Source organism: Loxodonta africana, chromosome 22, assembly GCF_030014295.1.
Source record: "Loxodonta africana isolate mLoxAfr1 chromosome 22, mLoxAfr1.hap2, whole genome shotgun sequence".
NCBI classification, from domain to species: Eukaryota; Metazoa; Chordata; class Mammalia; order Proboscidea; family Elephantidae; genus Loxodonta; species Loxodonta africana.
In genome coordinates, this window is record NC_087363.1 from 3209623 (window position 1) to 3230306 (window position 20684).

At 37.8% G+C, this 20684-nt stretch overlaps 2 pseudogenes; both read right to left on the reverse strand.

Annotated features, from left to right (window-relative positions):
- Window positions 1-2544: 2544 nt before the first annotated feature.
- On the reverse strand, window positions 2545-3477 carry LOC135228530 (olfactory receptor 4C11-like; annotated as a pseudogene).
- A 12323-nt stretch (window positions 3478-15800) lies between these two features.
- Window positions 15801-16730, reverse strand: LOC135228438 (olfactory receptor 4S2-like; annotated as a pseudogene).
- Window positions 16731-20684: the final 3954 nt, after the last annotated feature.

A 20684-nucleotide genomic window follows, 5' to 3' on the forward strand; every position in this document is an offset into this window, starting at 1 on the left:
GCTTCCATAAAAATTATACCTAAGAAAGCCCTATGTATCAGTTCTACTCTGTCAAATGGGGTTGCTTTAAGTTGAAAACAACTCAGGGGTACCAAACAACAACACAGTAACTCTCTTAGTCCTCTAGTGCTTCTATAACAGAAATGCCACAAGTGGATGTCTTTAACAAACAGAAATTTATCCTTTCACAGTTCAGAAGGCTAAGAGTCCAAATTTAGGACATCAGCTCTGTGTTGACTCAGCAGGAAGCTGCTTGTCATCAATTTTCTCCTGTTCTAGGAGCTGCTCAGTACAAAGACTATGAGTCTGAAGAATTCATTCTGCTCCCAGAGTTTCTTTCTTGGTGCAAAGGTTTCTTCTCCTCTCTGCTGGCTTCTCTCTTTTATATCGCAAAAGAGATTGCCTCAGAATTTAACCTAATGCTGTAGATTGAGTCTTGCCTCCTTAATGTAACTGCCTCTAATTCTGCCTCATTAACCTCATAGAGGTTAGGATTTACAACACATAGGAAAATCACAGCTGATTACAAAGTGGTGGACCACCACACAATACTGGGAATCATGGCCTAGCCAAATTGATACACATTTTGGGGAGACCCAATCCAAACCATAACAATACCCCCATGTTACATTTTATAATAAACACCCAGAATCTACTGCAATAGGGTGAATATTGTGACCATAAGATTCACAAATAAGGTTTTTATTTTATAAAAGAGAGGATAAACGAGGCTAGAAAAAACCAGGGTGGGGAAATGGAATGAAAGGGTGCCATAAATTGGATAGTAAGTCAAAGAAATTTATGCTAGTGATAGTCTATTTTTAGGCTGGGCTCATAATAAGGGTCTATATGCTGGGCTCTGGTTGAGCAGGGGCCAAAATTCAGGGACCTGGGGAAAGGAGAAATGCTTAGTCAAAGTTTGCTTAGGCAGCATTTTGCTCCAATTGATCAGTGGGACAAGCTGTTCAGCTAATCATTTAGGAAGTAAAGAATGGAAACATGGGAGTACTTCTGGACTTGTCACAGGTAAATAAGGCTCCTCCTTGAGTTGTATTTAAGTGAAGGAAGCTTTTTTGGCAGTCTTCCACAAAAGTGTGTTGGGGGTGGGAGAGTTAACCATGGGTGTTCTCCAGGTAAAAGGGATCACCTAAAATTCAATCCTGTCAAGGACAGTTCCACTCTCAGTTAAATACATGGCCCTCCTCATGCACTGAATGTCAACATAGGGACACTGGTGTAGACTCTAAACTTCTTAAAGTCTCTAAAAATAAAAAGAAATAGGAAACAAGTGATATTTTATTAATTTTTAAAATAATCTGACAGAAACACAATGCTGGTTTTGGTAAATTTTGTTTTTTAAAGAATTAAAAGCAGCATTAAAATGACATGGACCCTAGTAATGGTAAAAAATACGTTACATTTTAGAACACTGAAATGCATGAATACCAAAGTTTATGACATAACCCGTAGCATACACAGCCATGGCCTTACTGTTAATCTGCTTTATCCACCTTGGGCACCAAAATTCTGCTGGCAATTCTATCTTGGGAATCTACACAGCCTTCTATTACAAATTATTATTTCTGCTGCAATCATGGATTCTTCTTACTCTCACTAACTGGAGACAAGTTTCCTGTGAATTTTCTGAATGCCCATGGTAATTTTACTGACACAATACATCTTTAAACAAAATAATATCATATCATCAATGGGCTTTAACTAAGTTTTGACTTTTCTGCCTTTTTGTCTAAGAAAACACATATTATCTCCAGTTTATTTTTATTTAATCCTGATAATGCACATTATTTCACTTTCCTACTTTTAGAGTTTCAGAGTTCTGTAGCTCAGCTTCTGCACACCAACCACACTGCATAAATAGCTGAATGTGGCAAGACCCATTGTAATACTAAATTAAAAACATCCTGTAAAAAAATCCTGTGTCATCTTAATAACACGAGAAAATAATGAGAAAAACTAATTTAGAGTATCGGTATATAAAAAAGGAAGGCTTTGATTAAAAAAGATGAAATTTTTCAAAGACAAACTGGTGATACAATGGATTTCTCAATATCTCAGTACACTGAGTACCCTCCCATTGAAGATGTTCAAAGGAAGATGGATACTTTATTGGAAATGAATTGTAGAGAATGAAAGATCGCAGAGAATTAGTTACACTTTATTTATGGATTCTCACAAGTTTGAATGCCTGTGATTACATAAATGTCTATTTATCTAAACACGAACTACGGAATTCAGGATTGTGATGTATATTTTATGGTCAGCAATGTCAGAGTTAAGCTCACAGGAAAAGATTGGGTCAGGCTAATGTCAGTTTGGTCCATAATTATCTGACTTATTCTGACACTCTAGCTATGACACAAAAGGTGGTGCTAACCATTTATCTTGCTTGTAAACTGGGGGAAAAAAGAGAGCAACTCAAAGCCTTGTATATGATTATACAGTATTCACACAATAACCACACATTAGCATACTGATGTCTGTACTAATTCAGTCAAACCATTACTGGATAATCAAATCTCCAATTCAGCCTTTGCTTTCTGAGGTAATTTTGATACTCCATAACTTTCTCATGGCATTTTTCACTTCTGCATTCCTTAATGTATAGATAAGTGGGTTGAGAAAGGGTGTTCCAATGGTATAAAACACTGTCACCATCTTGTCCATGGAGAAAGTGGTTTGTGGACGTATATGTATGAATATACATGGAACAAGAATAAGACAACTACAATGATGTGGGAGGTGCAAGCGGAAAGGGCTTTTTTCCTCCCTTCTAAACCGTGGTTTCGCAAAGAATACAAGATGACAATATATGAGATCATCAGAATGAAGAAACTGATTGAGCAAGTGGCCCCACTATTGAACACCACCAGTAGGTTGTTGACGTAAGTGTCCATGCAAGCAAGTTTTAGTAAGGGCTGCAAATCACAACAATAATGATCAATCAAATTGTTTCCACAGAAGGGCAGTTTCCAGATCAGAACATTCTGAGTAATAGAATGTATTAAAGCAGCTATCCAGGCAAGAATGATCAAGATAATGCAGACCTCTGGTCTCATGATGGTCGGATAATGCAAGGGATTACAGATGGCCAAATAGCGATCAACAGCCATGAGGACAAGGACAAAGACTTCCATGGATCCAAATAAACGCACTGTAAAGACTTGTGTCATAGACTCATTATAGGATATGACTTTCTTTGCAGAGAGAGCATCCGCAATTAGTCTAGGGGCTGTGGAAGTTGAAAAGCAGGTTATCAGCAAAGGACAAATGAAATAGGAAGAGGTACATGGGCCTCCCAAGAGACCGGCTGAACTTGATGGTCACAATAATGAGCAAATTCCCCACCACAGTTCCAGTGTAGAAAATGAAGAAGATTATAAACACCATTTTCTGCCTCAGAGGATCCTGTGTCAATCCTTACAGTATGAACTCAGTTACACTCTTATTTCGCTGCATTGTTTCAGGAGATGTGGGGAAAGTAGAGGTTAGAAATAGTTAATCTGCAAGGAAAAAAGCAATAATTTTATAAAATGAATACTGCATTCGGAGCTTGAATACCTAACCTTAATCACGAAACTTGCACTTATGAATGGGTAATCACTTATTTTTCTGTATATTGGTTTTTCCTGAACATAAATAAAATAGAGCTCATACTTAATCTAGTTCTCTGATTGCACAAGACCATGTAATAGGAAAATAATAAAAAAGTAAAAGATTCTATGGACATAATAAACATTAATGTTGGGGACCTGGTACAAGTGATAGTTTTCTGAATTGAATGTGTTTCTTCATTTTTTATCAGGGACCTGCCAATATTTTAGGGAATGTGCTGCAAAAATAGAGAAAATTTTTACATAATAGATTTCACAAATCAATATTAAAGTAAGGAAAATGTAAATAAATAATAAACCGATTGCAGTCCAGTGGTTTCCGACTCATAGGGACTCCATAGGAGAGAACAGACCTACCCCATAGAGTTTCTAAGGAGTGTTAGGTGAATTTTAACTGCTGACCTTTTGGTTAGCAGCCACAGCACTTAACCACTCCACCACTAGGGCTTCCAAATAAATAATAGGGAAAAAGCTAAAATAATTTTAAAAATAAAAGAGATCCTGTTCTTAACAAAAGAACTAAACAAATGAAAAGGTGCTCATACACAGTTAAATACATTACCATTAAAATTGCAATTAGATATCCTTTTCACCTATGAGACAGTAATGTGACCCTTTTGATAAATGTTTGTTAACATATAGTGCTAGCAAAGGAGTGGAAAACCATCAACCTCGCACTTTTTTGGTAGGAGTGAAATTGGGTGCAATCTCTTAACAGGATTTTTAACATAGAGGATATTACAAGTGTACATCTACATCAGCCAGTAATTCTGTTACTTTGCAGATACACTTGCTCACACGCAGAAAGAAAATCTTTGGGTCACTTTCCACGGTAGCAAAAGATGAGAAGCAATTTAAATGTTCATCAGAACTTAATAAACCAGAGCTGGCACTTTTATGCAATCATTGTTTAAAAAAAAAAAAAAAGGACCAGTATTTACGTAATGGTCTTTAAAATGTATTGCAGAGTGAAAACTAGGGAACATAAATGTATGCTTACACTGTAATATTTCCATTACAATCAGGATAATTTATACCACACATATGTAGGTTTATGCAAATAAATTGTGCTTAGAAGAGTATCAAGGACAATCGTAATATTTATAATCTCTGGAGAGGGAAACCACATTCTAGGCATCAGAGATGGATGAAGACCTACTTTTAGAGATGTGCACTTTGGTAATAATGAAAATATGTTGTAATCATGTGTTTCATTAAAAAATAAGGATTTTTAAAATCTTACCTAAGGAGATGATCTGATTAACTTATTTACGTTTTCATGTTACTGAGCCCTCAGATGGCCTTCTTTAGGCAGGAGGCATCTCAATATTCTGGGGCAACACTGGATTCCAGGAACTTGAGTAAAAAATCAGTCAGCTGTATAGGCAGTTCTGAAAGTCAGTGCTCTTTAACCAGATTGTACATCTCCACACTGCCGTGTAACTCCAGGCTTTCATTCTTGGAAGTTTTCCAGAGGTAGAACTAGTCAAACTCTTAATCACAGAAATGAAAAGCTGTAATTTCTACCAACTAAGCATTATATCTTTATCTATCTATCTATCTATCTATCTATCTATCTATCTATCTATCTATCTATCTATCTATCTATCTATCTATCTATCTATCTACCTATCTACCTACCTACCTACCTACCTATCTCTCTACCTATCTATCTTATCTACCTACAGACAAGTTTATACATATAAGTCACATAATTACTATACCAAAACCAAACCCGCTGCCGTTGAGTCGATTCTGACTCATAGTGACCCTATAGGGCAGAGTAGAACTGCCCCATAGTTTCCAAGGAGCACCTGGCAGATTTGAACTGCTGACCTTTTGGTTAGCAGCCATAGCACTTAACCACTATGCCACCACAGTCATTAGAATAATATACATTATGAATGACACATTAGAACTAAGCAACATAAGGAGAGGGATTTTTGTCTTCTCACTGCTGAATTTCAGCAAAGAAAAAAGTAGGTGTTTAATAAATATGTATGTATATAATGAGTTAAATAATTAAGGAGGATTTTCTATAGATAAGATTCTATAATATCTCATACTAGTCTACACTTTGTTGCCACTGAGGAGGTGTAAAACCTGTAGGATACTCTAACCACAGTAAAATAAATACCTCCCTGAAGCATTTCTGGAACACTGAAAAGATATTATTTCTATTTGCTTATCTCTCTCACGCCCATCTTTCAAAAGTATTTACCTTGTCGTGCTCAACTACCATGCACATATTTTATTTCTGCCTTCTCACTTTAGATTGTAAATCCCTCATAGAAAAGTCTCTAAACTTTTTATCCTTCTACAACTGACTTCTATATATTAGATACTTAGCGTGGTCAGTGTGAACAGATTGATTTTCTTCAGATACTAAAGACAACTGTGTTATTATCCAATAAAAATGTTACCAGCTTTTATGCTGAGTTGAAAATTCTTAGTTGCACTCTTTTCTTCCCAGGATAATTTGGAAGTCACTTGCTTTTAGAAAAAAAAAAAAAATGCTTCTCTCTTTGATCTCACAAGGATGCTTCGATTCTCATCTGTCTTTTCGTGCTGACAGTTTCACCACACAGACTTGGAAATCCACCCTCACACAAGATTTTGAATGGGAAATGCTTGCCTTTTGCCTTCCCTAGAGGAGCATTTAGCATGAATGATGCAAAATATAGCAGTCTGGGGAAAATCATTCCCTAAGTGTCTATTTCCTTCTAATTAAGAAATTTAAGCCAGATGTGATACAGAGCTTATCCTCAATTTGTCTTCTTAGATTATGGGCAAAAATGTGGCCTACTCTTGGAATTAAAGGTGCAAGTTTTGGTCATAAATGTACTTTTTACTAGAGTAAAAGAAATGGTCATCTTGTACCCAGATCTTGGTTTTTAATAACAATCGCCAACAAAAAGAACCAGGACTTCTTGGAAAATGGCTGCCAAATATAGGATTGGGACAAGAAAGGTACAAAAGGAATTGGAGCAACTTCTAGTGCTGGAGAGAAAGGAAGTGCTCAAGCACACATATACACACATGAACACACACACACATACACAAACACCCACACAAACACACAGAGTGGTGGGCATACATCAAACGAACACAGGATACAACTGAAAGAGCTCTTATTGACCAAAACTTTAAAAATGTGAACAACAAAATATCACAGTACTGGACTATACTTCAAAGAATAAAAACATATCCATTAGTCCATACTGATATATATATGTATATATATATATATATATATATATATATATATATATAAATAACTGAATGGGGAGAAGAAACTAATTTCCTGTACATAAGAATTCCAAATAATTTGTGCAGATTTCGAGCATAACTTTCTACCTTTTAAGTGTGGACTGAAAAGTGACTTCCTTCCAAAGAGTACAATACGGAAAGGGGAAAAAAAGAATAACTTTACAGTAATCTCACAAACATTGCCTCAGACAGTGATCAAAATTAACATCATCAGTGATAAGTCATGTTTATAGTATGTAATCTTGATGTGATGAAAATAACATTTTACAACTGTGGTCTTGTTTCAAGGAATACAAAACCCCAGGCTGTTGTTGTTCTTAGGTACCATCCAATCAGTTCCTACTCATAGCGACCCTATGCACAACAGAACAAAACACTGTCCGATCCTGTGCCATCCTCACAAGTGTTGCTGTACTTGAGCTCACTGTTGCAGCCACTGTGTCAAATCCATCTTGTTGAGGGTCTTCCTCTTCTTTGCTGTCCCTCTACTTTACTAAGTATGATGTCCTTCTCCAGGGACTGATCCCTCCTGATAACACATCCAAAATACCTGAGATGTATTCTCCCATTCTTGTTTCTAAGGAGCATTCTGGTTGTAATTCTCCCAAGCCAGATTAGTTAGTTCTTTTGGCAGTCCATGGTACATACGCTATTCTTTGCCAACACCACAATTCAAAGGCATCAATTCTTCTTCGTTCTTCCTTATTCATTGTCCAGCTTTTGCATGCATATGAGGCCATTGAAAACACCATGACTTCGGCCAGGCACACCTTAGTCCTCAAGGCGAGGTCTTTGCTTTTTAACACTTTAAAGAGATTTCTTGCAGCCAATTTGCCCAATGCAATGCGTCTTTTGATTTCTTGACTGCTGCTTCCATGGCTGTTGACTGTGGATCTAAGTAAAATGAAATCCTTCACAACTTCAGTCTTTTCTCTGTTCCTCATGATGTTGCTTATTGGCCCGACTGTGAGGATTTTTGTTTTCTTTATATTGAGGCTTAATCCATACTGAAGGCTATTGTCTTTGGATCTTCATCAGTAAGTGCTTCAAGTCCTCCTCACTTTTAGCAAGCAAGGTTGTGTCATCTGCATAACGCAGGTTGTTAGTGAGTCTTCCTCCAATCTTGATGCCCCATTCTTCTTCCTCAGATTATTTGCTCAGCATACAAACTGAGTAAGTATGGTGAAAGGATACAATCCTGACACACATCTTTCCTAACTTTAAAACTCAGACTCCCCTTGTTCTGTTCTAGCAACTGCCTCTTAATCTGTGTACAGGTTCTCAATGAGCACAATTAAGTGTTCTGGAGTTCTCATTCTTCACAATGGTATCCATAATTTGTTATGATCCACATAGTTGAATGCCTTAGTATAGTCAATAAAATAGGTAAATATCTTTCTGGTGTCCTCTGCTTTCAGCCAAGATCCTTCTGACATCAGCAATGATATCCTTCATTCCATGTTCTCCTCTGAATCCAGCTTCAATTTCTAGCAATTGCCTGTTGATGTACTGGGGCAACCACTTTTGAATGATCTTCTGCAAAATATTACTTGCAAGTGATATTAATGATATTGTTTGATAATTTTGCATTTGGTTGGATCACCTTTCTTGGGAATACATATAATATGAATCTCTTCCAGTCGGCTGGCCAGGTATTTGTCTTCCAAATTTCTTGGCATAAACAAGTGAGTACCTCCAGTGCTGCATCTGTTTGTTGAAACACCTCAGTTGTTATCCCATCAATTCCTGGAGCCTTGTTCTTAACCAACGACTTCAGCGCAGCTTGGACTTCTTCCTTCAATACCATCAGTTCTTGTTCATATGCTACCTCCTGAAATGATAGAACGTCCACCAATTCTTTTTGGTAAAATGACTGTGTATTCCTTCCATTTTCTTTAGATGCTTCCTTTGTTGTTCTGTATACATACATACATATATACACATATGCAATTATTATATATGTGTGTGTGTGTATATATATATGTATATATATATATATATATAATCGTTGCCGTTGAGTTGATTCTGACTCAAAGTGACCCTATAGGACAGAGCAGAACTGCTCCAAAGGGTTTCTAAGGAGCTGCTGGTGGATTCGAACTGCTCACCTCCTTTTGGTTATCAGCTGAGGTCTTAACCACTGTGCCTCCAGGGCTCCACATATAATTTTTTTTTCCAGGTTTCCTTATATCAAATATCTCCTTGCAGAGGAATGGGGGATGGAAATATATCTAGTAGTTATATTTACATTTTATATGCACCTGGAATTCAAATAATGGCAATTTTCATGGAATATAACAGTTAAAGAATAGCATCTATGTATACATTTACTAAAGTAATTAGGAAACAATACAGTAACTAAGAAAGAATGAGTTATATAATTACATTCATTACATAATGCATTCTCTCTAAACAATATTAAAATTAATAACTTTTAAATTAATTTTTGATTAACTGTTGTACTGTGGTGGTTTGTGTGCTGCTGTCATGCTGTAGTACGGTGATGTTGAGTTACTTCAGACTTACAACCACCCTACGTACAGCAAAAAGAAACACTGCCCAGTCCTGCACCATCCTCACAATTGTTGCTACGCTTGAGTCCATCATTGTGGCCACTATGTCAATCCAAATCATTGAGATCTTCAACTGGAAGTTACTCACAGGTATTTCAAATACCAGCAGCATCATCCACGGTGGACAGGTTTCAGTGGAGCATCCAGACTAAGACAAACTAGGAAGAAAGATCTTGCAACCAAATTAAAAAAAAAAAAATTAGTCAGTGAAAACCTTATGAATAGCAGTGAATGTCCAAATCTATCTTGGAAGAATTACAGCCAGAATGCTCCTTAGAATTGAGGATGGGAGACTTTGTCTCATGTACTTTGGACATGTTATCAGGAGGTACCAATCCCTGGAGAAGGACTTCATGCTTGGTAAAGTACAGGGTCAGCAAAAAAGAGGAAGACCCTCAACAAGATCGATTCATACAATGGGGTCAAACATACCCATGATTGTGGGGATGGTGCAGGACTGGGCAGTGTTTTGTTCTGTTGTGCATAGAGATGCCAGGAGTTGGAACTCAGTCACCTAACAACAACATTGGAATATAATCTTCTAATAGAGAAATCAGAATATTTACAATGTGAAAATTCCCTTTGGCCATCACTTTTTTCCCCAGAGGCAAATATATCCTTCCATATATTTTTGAATGCATTAATAAGCACACAGATGCTCATAGAAACTATATAGTATTATATATATAAACATGCAAGTTATCATACTGTGATTATTTTTGTGCAATTTATTAACTTTATGCTCAACAATATATCTCAGTAATTTATCCATATTAGATGTGCCTTAGAGACCCAATATTTAAACTTCTGCCTAATTTTCAATAAAATTTTTTTTTTCAATAGTAAGATAATATTTCATGTTATCTATATTCTATTACTGCTAGGTATTTAGATTATTTTCATTTATCCCAATTTTTAACAAGGCTGCAGTGTATATCCTTCTGAATGTTTTCTGGGTGTATTTCACTAGATCACATGCTGATTAATTAAATCATCGTTAAAAGTTAATATGGTCTGCTTTTTACAAAACTTATGAGCATTTCATTGTAATTTAATTTTGTATTTCCTTGATTCCAATGAGGTTGGGTATTTTTATATATGCCTGTTGGCCAGTTAAAATGTTCTTTCTGTGTAGTGCCTATTCAAATATTTTGCTCTTTTATAAAATTGGGTGGTTGTTTTCATTGCTGTTGTATGCTCTTCAGTCAATTCTGACTCATAGTGACCCTGTGAAACCAAGTAAAACTGCCCCATAGAGTTTCCTAGGCTGAAGTTTTAATAGAAGAAGATCACCAAGTCTTTTCTCCTGCAGAGCTGCGTGGTGATTCTGAACTGCTGACCTTTCAGTTATCAGATGAGTGCTTAACCATTATTCCACCAAGTCTCCTTAAATTTGAGTTACTAATCTTTACATTGGAGCCCTGGTGGTGTAATGGTTAAGCACCCAGCTGCTAACCAGCAGGTTGGTGTTTTGAACCCACAATCTACAACTCGGGAGAAAGACCTCTTGATCTGTTTCTGTAAAAATTACAGCCTAGGAAACTTTATGGGGCAGATCTACTCTGTCACATGGGATAGCTGTGAGTCAAAAATCGACTTGGTGCACAACAACATTACTTATTTATAACTTCATTTAAAAAGTATTCATGAATATACACATCAATGCTCTTTGTAAAGTGAAGCATGGAATATCTCACACCCAGTGAAAGACCTTGAGTTTAAGAAAGCACATAGATGAAGAGATGGATATTCCTGGCGTGTAATTTGTTAATCAGCACTGCTCCATGCAAACAGCATCATTTAAAGTGTTTTCTCCCCATACATACTATGTAAAACTGTCTTCCCTCTACTCAGGCAGGGAGTCACACTAGGGGAAATGAAGATTAGACTAAGAAACAAGTGGGGCCAACTGAAGTTTGGATCATGAGCCAAGATCACCTTTGGTATATTGAGGCATTTCCTTCATTTATAGATGATTTCCTGAGCTTTGTGAGCTAGAGGAGAACCTCCAACATCCTCTACTGTCATCGATTACAATAAACAAACAAGGAAAATGGGTGAGAAAATGGATAAAAGTTCACCAAGTTTGCAAGCATGAGAGAACTAGAAGTGGTATTTTCTGATTCCCTTCCTCCACACCACTGATCCCACGAAGAAAATGAGCTATATACACACCTGGGGACACAGTAGTTGTGTTCAGTTGCTAACCAAGAAGTCAGCAGTTCAAATCCACCAGCTGTTCCTTAGGAACCCTATGGGGCAGCTCTACTCTGTCCTATAGGGTTGCTATGATTTGGAATTGACTCTATGGCAATTTTTTTTTTCCTTAAAGCATTATCTTTCCATATGTGACAGGAATACAAGTTTTCAGATGAGGGGTACCTTTGTAGAAACGAGCTGCATGGTAAAGGAAAATTTCAGCAACAGTTTTTCTTTCCAAAATTCCACACTTTACTGCCTAAAAATATCAGGGTACTTAGGATCCCAAAAGGAAGAAGAGAAGTGATAAACTACATTGAATAGGAGGCATGAAAGACAATATAGCAGAATAAGTCAGGGTCTAGTTTTGATGTTGGTTGCTGGCAATTACCTCACTGTAGGAGTTTCCAGTTCAGGAAGGTGAAGGTGGACAGATATTTCTATAGCTGTGTGGACAAGCGTCTAATTCTGGTGCTTATTTTTAAGAAGTCTGCTGTGGATGATTACATAGGCCAGCAATGGATTAAATTTGCTTATCGCGACAAATTCTCTGTGTGGTTTCTCCCAAAAGAGACTGGCCTTTCAGAAATTTGTTTGAACATGGATCATAGTTATCTTTTGTTAATCCTTGTTTTATAATTTATCAATAAAGGAAAGATCAATGGGAATCTACCCAAGTGTGTTTAATATTGTGTTGATCCCTTCCTATATTTTATCCACTGAAGAAATAGTGGAACGGAGGCTGACTACACATCTAGGATATAGAATGTGGCTTTCATGCATAGAATCAATGTACTTTCCCTCATGCCCCTTATCTTGAGCTTGACCTTTTTACACTGCTCCTGGCAAAGTAAACAACAACAAAGAAACCCAAACCCATTCCCATCGAGTCAATTCCAACTCATGGTGAACCCACGTGCTATAGAGTAGAATTCTTGGCTGCAGTCTTTATGGAAACAAATTGCCAGGTTTTTCTTCCAAGACACTGCTCAGTGGGTTTGATCCGCCAACCTTCAGTTTAGCGGCTGATGATAAACAGCCTATACTACCCAGGGAGATCCTGGCAAATTACTTTTCATTAAATATTTGGAAAGTTTTATAAATTTAAGAGCATGACAGAAAATTCCTACTTTCACAATTTGACCATGTTATTCTTGAATAAGTCAGCTCACCAATGCTTTGTTACAAGCTATTCTAAAACTTATGGCTACACAAGAATCATAAAGCTCTTTTTCACGTGTCTGTGGGCCAGGGGGCATTCTTCTGATCTAGGCTGGGCATTCCAGGCTTCAGGCTGGGTTCAGGCACTGCTATGTGACTATTATTCTTCTCCTGCATCAAATAAAACTATTATTTTTTATTGCTTAGATTGTATTAAAAATTGGTTACCATACGAGAACTAGAAACACTGAAGTGAAGCATCCCCACTCAGGCATTACAAAAATAGTGAAATTCTGGAGACCTTGATATGTGAAAAATGTTTTAATCTCCTGGAAATGTTAAACGAGAAAAAGGACAAAATATGGAGGAACATAACAGATATCTTTACATATTCAAGTGAGCACTGCATGGAAATGTGTTTAAAATATTTTGTGCTGCTCCAGAAAACAGAAGTATAACCAGTGGTTAAAAGGCACAGGGAGACCTATTTTCATGGTTTTCCATTATGAAATAAATTATTCTCTTCATCTGGAAAATGAAAAAGATTGTCATTTATTTTCATTAATGAAGGCTCCAGTCAAAGTCACATCTCCCGTCTTGTGACAGCAGGGTTATAAAGCTGTTATAAAGGATAAAAATGTTGTGATGATAAATCTATGGAATAAAATGCTATTGTTGACCTGCCTTGACCCCACTGAAACTGAAGAGAACTGAGTTCTCATCATTCTTAGTCATTTCCTTCCAAGGAACCAAGGGGAGGTTCTCTGAGCTTCTCTGATAGGGTTTGACTAAGTTTATAAAGTCGCTGGTGGAGGCTTGAGTAATATTTCATGTGTGCTCCTTCCCATCTGTTGAAGAGTCAGGAATCTGGCATCTTCTACCTTCTCAGGAACCTCAGACCCCTAATATCAATCATACTATTACCCAGTGTTCAAACACGTATTGCAAAGGAATAAGAGAAAGAGTATTGTGAAGAAAATTATCAAATGGACAATGATTTATTCCACAGCTTTGTAAATTCAGTTCAATTTTAGCTCCCTTTGTTGTGGTTATGAGAGCAGATGGGGACATCTATGCAAAACTAAGGCTCATTAGATTCATTGACTCATAGGCCTCTGAAGCTCTAAGAGCATCAAATATCATCTAGTCTCAGTGTTTCCAACTTCAAGTTCCCTGACTGCATACAAATGACCAAGAAGAGCTTGTTAAAAATAAAGATTTTTATATAACATTCAACCCTGGCTACTGAGCAAGAATCTCTTTGAATAGGTTCTGTCATCTGTTCAAATATCTCTCAAGGTGATTCCAATGATCAGCCAAGGTCAAGAAGCACTGATCTAGCCCTCATTTTAAAATCAAAGAAATAGAGGTCTTAGAGACCCAGTGAATACATGCCCAATCGCGGACAATAGCCACGTATTCACATATACATGATCCCAGGGCAAGAGTTTCTTGATTATAACTTCTAACTTAGATGTCTTGCTTCTTTCTGATGTTTCTTCTCTTTAATTCTGTGCTTGCATCAATATCAGCAAGTATTTTTTAAGCACTAATGTACAGTCCTTAGTGCGAGAAATGTTTGCACATACACACATGCACACACACATACATACACACACACCCTGCAACCACAAACAGGCATAAAGGATATATATAATAACTCGATAATCAGAATTGTGGCAAAGAAAATGAAATAGCAGAGAGGAAATCAGTGATATGCTCACCTGCAACAAGAAGAAAAAAAAAAAAGTCCAGGTTTGCATCCCAAGGTGAAGCAGAAAGGTGTTACTAGGAAAATTTTTTAGTTCACATGAGAAAGTGTTTGTTTGACCTGAATGAGTTTCTCTGAAATTCGCAGATGGGAACCTGCTTAGTTAAGACAAGGAAGCAGTGGAAAATCACTCACTGTGTTCTGTAAAGCTGCTTGGTCAAACATGGTAAATTGATAAAATTTGTATTCGCCCTGTTTACTGAATCACAGTCACCAATTCATCACAAGTGATTGTTTTCATTCAGTCTCTTCAGCTTTTTCTGTTAGTCATCTCACATTAGCAGGGGTTGCTGGCTATAGATTCCAGGTAACTAACAGAGTCAGTTAACAGCAGCATATTCATAGGCTATTACGATTAAAAAAAAAAAAAAAAATTTTTTTTTTAACGGTGGTAAATTTGCCCAATAACCTTAGGGTTTGCGCAAAGAAAATGAGTCCTCTAGAAATCATTTTTTTTTTCCTCCAAGACCAGAGAATGAGAAAATAACATTTGTCTTACAAGCTTGTGTTTTATCCCTTTCACATTCTGTACACCTTTCTCTTCCCATCTCAAACTTTCTAGGCTTAGTTGTAAGAATCTGTGTTTTGGGAGGACTTACATCAGCATGCTTTAGTTTGGGTTCTTTTTGAGTTTTCTTATGCTCTGTTTTTCATACAACATATGCATATTGAGTGCTTAATATGTACAAGTCACAATTCTAAACACTAAACAGGTTTTCACTCTTTAAAGAAAATAGGCAAAAACAGGGAGGAGAAAACAATGATGCTGAACAGGAGTATGATGATATTCTGAGTTTAATAACATTTCTCTGGTTTAAATATTTTCATAAGTTATCCGATTATGAAATATTGGAATAAATGTCATGATAATGATAAATAATACCTACTTCAGTAGAATGAGCCACTGTGTCATTTGCTTCTCTCAACAACCCTGCAAACCAAACCATTCTCATTGCCGTCGAGTCAATTTCGACTCATAGCGACCCTATAAGACAAGGTTGAACTGTTCCATAGGGTTTCCAAGGAGCGGCTAGTGGATTTGAACTGCCAATCATTTAGTTCCCAGCTGCAGCTATTAACCACTGCTCCACCAGGTCGGTATTATTAATTTCATTGCAGAGATGCACTAACCAAGGTTTCTATTAACCATTATTTCTATTAAAATCATCGAGCTTAAAGTATCATTACTTCAAACTATTTGCCATTACCCTCCCGGAAAACCCTTCTACCCCATGGTTTCTTCATTGCCTTTTTTACTTCTGCATCTCTCAGTGTATAAATTAGGGGATTTAACACGGGGGTGATAACAGTGTAAAATACAGCCACCATCTTATCCTCAGAAAAGGCAGTATCAGGGCACACGTACATGAAAGTACATGGGCCAAAAAAGACGGAGACCACAGCAATGTGGGAGCCACAAGTAGAGAGAGCTTTGTGCCTGCCTTCTGCTGACTGCTTTCTCAGGGACACCAGGATGACAATGTAGGAGATTAGCAAGATAACAAAGCTCCCCAAAGCGATGGTCCCACTGTTGGCTGTCACAAAAACGCGCCAACAACATATGTGTGCAGGCCAGTTTCAGCACAGGGTGGACATCGCAAAAGTAGTGATCTCGTTGGGTCCACAAAAGGGTAGCTGGACCACCAAAGCCACCTGGATAATGGAATGTAAGAACCCACCTACCCAGGTCCCCAGCAACATTTTATTACATGTGTCCCGGTCCATGGTAGTCATATAATGTAGAGGTTTACAGATGGCCACATACCGATCATAGGCCATTATGGTAAGGATGAAGATCTCAGTGCAACCAAAGAAATGTACCCCAAAGAGTTGCAACATGCACCCCACATAGAAGATAGTTTTACTTTTGGCTAATAGGTCAATAATCATTTTGGGAGCTGTAACCGAGGAGTAACAGATGTCTACAAAAGACAAATAGTTGAGAAAGAAATACACAGGAGACTTAAAGAGGTTGCCCACACACACTGTCAGCACGATGAGAGGGTTTCCCAGAAGAATAACTGTGTAGAAGAAAGAAAACACCACGAAACAAACTTCTTCCACCTCTGGGTTCTGAGAAAGGCCCCCCAAAATGAACTTGGTTACATTGTTTATTTTTTCCATGGAATTAATCCAGCAGGGGACACTTCCAAGAGACAATTAAATTGTCCGAAAAAAATAAAAAAGGACCAACAGCATTATTTCTATTACAGAAAAAAGTGGATAATCACAGTAGTTGAAGATGTGGACTTACTGCTGTTTGGCATACACAGAGAAATTGAAGCGTATATATTCTGACCATCTTACCTCCATACAACAGTCCATTACGTGAGGAAAAAAAGTCCAGAGATATCAAACAAACCCATTAAATCAGCCATCAAACCAAGAGTTCTATTCTCTCTGGCTGTTTATTAAGATTTATTCATCTGTTTGCTTTTAAACATTTACTTAGTTCTTATTCTGTGTAAGTAAAAAAAGTACTAAACCTGATTTTAAAAGAACTCCTGTATTTGGGGTCACTGGATGGTGCAAACAATTAACATGCTCAGCTGCTGACTGAAGGGTTGCAGATTCAGGTCTACTTAGAAGCACCTCGGAGAAAAGGCCTGGCAATCTACGTTCAACAAAATCCGCTATGAAAACCCTTGACTAGTAAAAAAAATAAAAAATAAAATAAAATAAATGCCTTTAGCATTATGCTTTTTTTTAGAACTATGGGATCAAACTGACAACAGCAACTCAAAAGATTAGATGGGAAACTTAGGGGGCAGTAAGTTTATGTTATTGGGGGAGGAACAAGTCAGAAAAGCAGGGTAGGAATGACTGCACAACTCTAAGACTGTAATCAATCCCACTGAATTGTACATGTTGAAACTGTTAAATTGACGTATGGTTTTGCTCTACATATTCTCAAAAGCTACAACAACAAAATAAATAAAATTAAAAAGTCAAAACGAAACAAAAAAACCCTCTGGAGCACAGTTCTCCTCTGACATACACAGGGCCACCGTAAGTTGGAATCCACTCTACAGCAACTGGTTGGTCTGTGTTTGTGGACATGGCAACATCTATATATCTGGAGAAGTTCACCTCTTGACACAGAAATGGAAACGTAAGCCTGCAATTTCTCTTCTGCGTATGGACATGCCTGTACCTCTCAGTCACCAGTGAGATCAAGTAGTAGAGACTGGGTGAACTCAACAGGTTCTCCTTCTTATGAAATTTGGATCTTCATGTGCATGTGTTTATGCTCTCCTACTTGATCTCCAGGTCTTTACAGTCAGGAAGTGGTGTGTTGTAGTAGAAAGAGGAAAAAAACTATACAAACCTGACCCTTAAATAATGGTACTGTTGAGTTGATTTTTTTTTTAATTAAGTTTTATTAAGCTTCAAGTGAACATTTACAAATCCAGTCTGTCACATGTAAGTTTACATACATCTTACTCCCTTCTCCCACTTGCTCTCCCCCTATTGAGTCAGCCCTTTCAGTCTCTCGTTTCGTGCCAATTTTGCCATCTTCCCTCTCTCTATCTTCCCATCCCCCCTCCAGTCAAGAGTTGCCAACACACTCTCAAGTGTCCACCTGATTTAATTAGCTCAGTCTTCATCAGCATCTCTCTCTCCCCCGCTGACCAGTCCCTTTCATGTCTGATGAGTTGTCTTCGGGGATGGTTCCTGTCCTGTGCCAACAGAAGGTCTGGGGAGCATTGCCGCCGGGATTCCTCTAGTCTCAGTCAGACCCTTAAGTATGGTCTTTTTATGAGAATTTGGGGTCTGCATCCCACTGATCTCCTCCTCCCTCAGGAGTTGTCTGTTGTGCTCCCTGTCAGGGCAGTCATCGATTGTGGCCGGGCACCAACTAGTTCTTCTGGTCTCGGGATGATGTAGGTCTCTGGTTCATGTGGCCCTTTCTATCTCTTGGGTTCTTAGTTGTCGTCTGACCTTGGTGTTCTTCATTTTCCTTTGCTCCAGGTGGGTTGAGACCAATTGATGCCTCTTAGATGGCCGCTTGTTAGCATTTAGGACCCCAGACGCCACATTTCAAAGTGGGATGCAGAATGTTTTCATAATAGAATTATTTTGCCAATTGACTTAGAAGTCCCCTCAAACCATGTTCCCCAGACCCCCGCCCCTGTTCCGCTGACCTTTGAAGCATTCATTTTATCCCGGAAACCTCTTTGCTTTTAGTCCAGTCCAATTGGGCTGACCTTCCTTGTATTGAGTGTTGTCTTTCCCTTCACCCAAAGCAGTTCTTATCTACTGATTGATCAATAAAAAACCCTCTCCCTCCCTCCCTCTCTCCCCCCTTCATAACCACAAAAGTATGTGTTCTTCTCCATTTTTTCTATTACTCAAGATCTTATAATAGTGGTCTTATACAATATTTGTCCTTTTGCTTCTGACTCATTTCACTCAGGATAATGCCTTCCAGATTCCTCCATGTTATGAAATGTTTCAGAGATTCGTCACTGTTCTTTATCGATGCGTAGTATTCCATTGTGTGAATATACCACAATTTATTTACCCATTCATCCGTTGACAGGCACCTTGGTTGCTTCCAGCTTTTTGCTATTGTAAACAGAGCTGCAATAAACATGGGTGTGCATATATCTGTTTGTGTGAAGGCTCTTGTATCTCTAGGGTATATTCTGAGGAGTGGGATTTCTGGGTTGTATGGTAGTTCTATTTCTAACTGTTTAAGATAACGCCAGATGGATTTCCAAAGTGGTTGTACCATTTTACATTCCCACCAGCAGTGTATGAGAGTTCCAATCTCTCCGCAGCCTCTCCAACATTTATTATTTTGTGTTTTTTGGATTAATGCCAGTCTAGTTGGTGTGAGATGGAATCTCATCGTAGTTTTAATTTGCATTTCTCTAATGGCTAATTATCGAGAGCATTTTCTCATGTATCTGTTGGCTGCCTGAATATCTTCTTTAGTGAAATGTGTGTTCATATCCTTTGCCCACTTCTTGATTGGGTTGTTTGTCTTTTTGTAGTTGAGTTTTGACAGAATCATGTAGATTTTAGAGATCAGGCGCTGGTCTGAGATGTCATAGCTGAATATTCTTTCCCAGTCTGTAGGTGGTCTTTTTACTCTTTTCGTGAAGTCCTTAGATGAGCATAGGTGTTTGATTTTTAGGAGCTCCCAGTTATCCGCTTTCTCTTCATCATTTTTGGTAATGTTTTGTATTCTGTTTGTGCCCTGTATTAGGGCTCCTAGGGTTGTCCCTATTTTTTCTTCCATGATCTTTATCGTTTTAGTCTTTATGTTTAGGTCTTTGATCCACTTGGAGTTAGTTTTTGTGCATGGTGTGAGGTATGGGTCCTGCTTCATTCTTTTGCAAATGGATATCCAGTTACGCCAGCACCATTTGTTAAAAAGGCTATCATTTCCCCAATTGACTGACACTGGTCCTTTGTCAAATATCAGCTGCTCATACATGGATGGATTTCTATCTGGGTTCTCAATTCTGTTCCATTGGTCTATGTGCCTGTTGTTGTACCAGTACCAGGCTGTTTTGACTACTGTGGCTGTATAATAGGTTCTGAAATCAGGTAGAGTGAGGCCTCCCACTTTCTTCTTCTTTTTCAGTAATGCTTTGCTTATCCGGGGGTTCTTTCCCTTCCATATGAAATTGGTGATTTCTTTCTCTATCCCCTTAAAATATGACATTGGAATTTGGATTGGAAGTATGTTATATGTATAAATGGCTTTTCGTAGAATAGACATTTTTACTATGTTAAGTCTTCCTATCCATGAGCAGGGTATGTTTTTCCACTTAAGTATGTCCTTTTGAATTTCTTGTTGTAGAGCTTTGTAGTTTTCTTTGTATAGGTCTTTTACATCCTTGGTAAGATTTATTCCTAAGTATTTTATCTTCTTGGGGGCTACTGTGAATGCTATTGATTTGGTTATTTCCTCTTCGGTGTTCTTTTTGTTGATGTAGAGGAATCCAAGTGATTTTTGTATGTTTATTTTATAACCTGAGACTCTGCCAAACTCTTCTATTAGTTTCAGTAGTTTTCTGGAGGATTCTTAGGGTTTTCCATGTATATGATCATGTCATCTGCAAA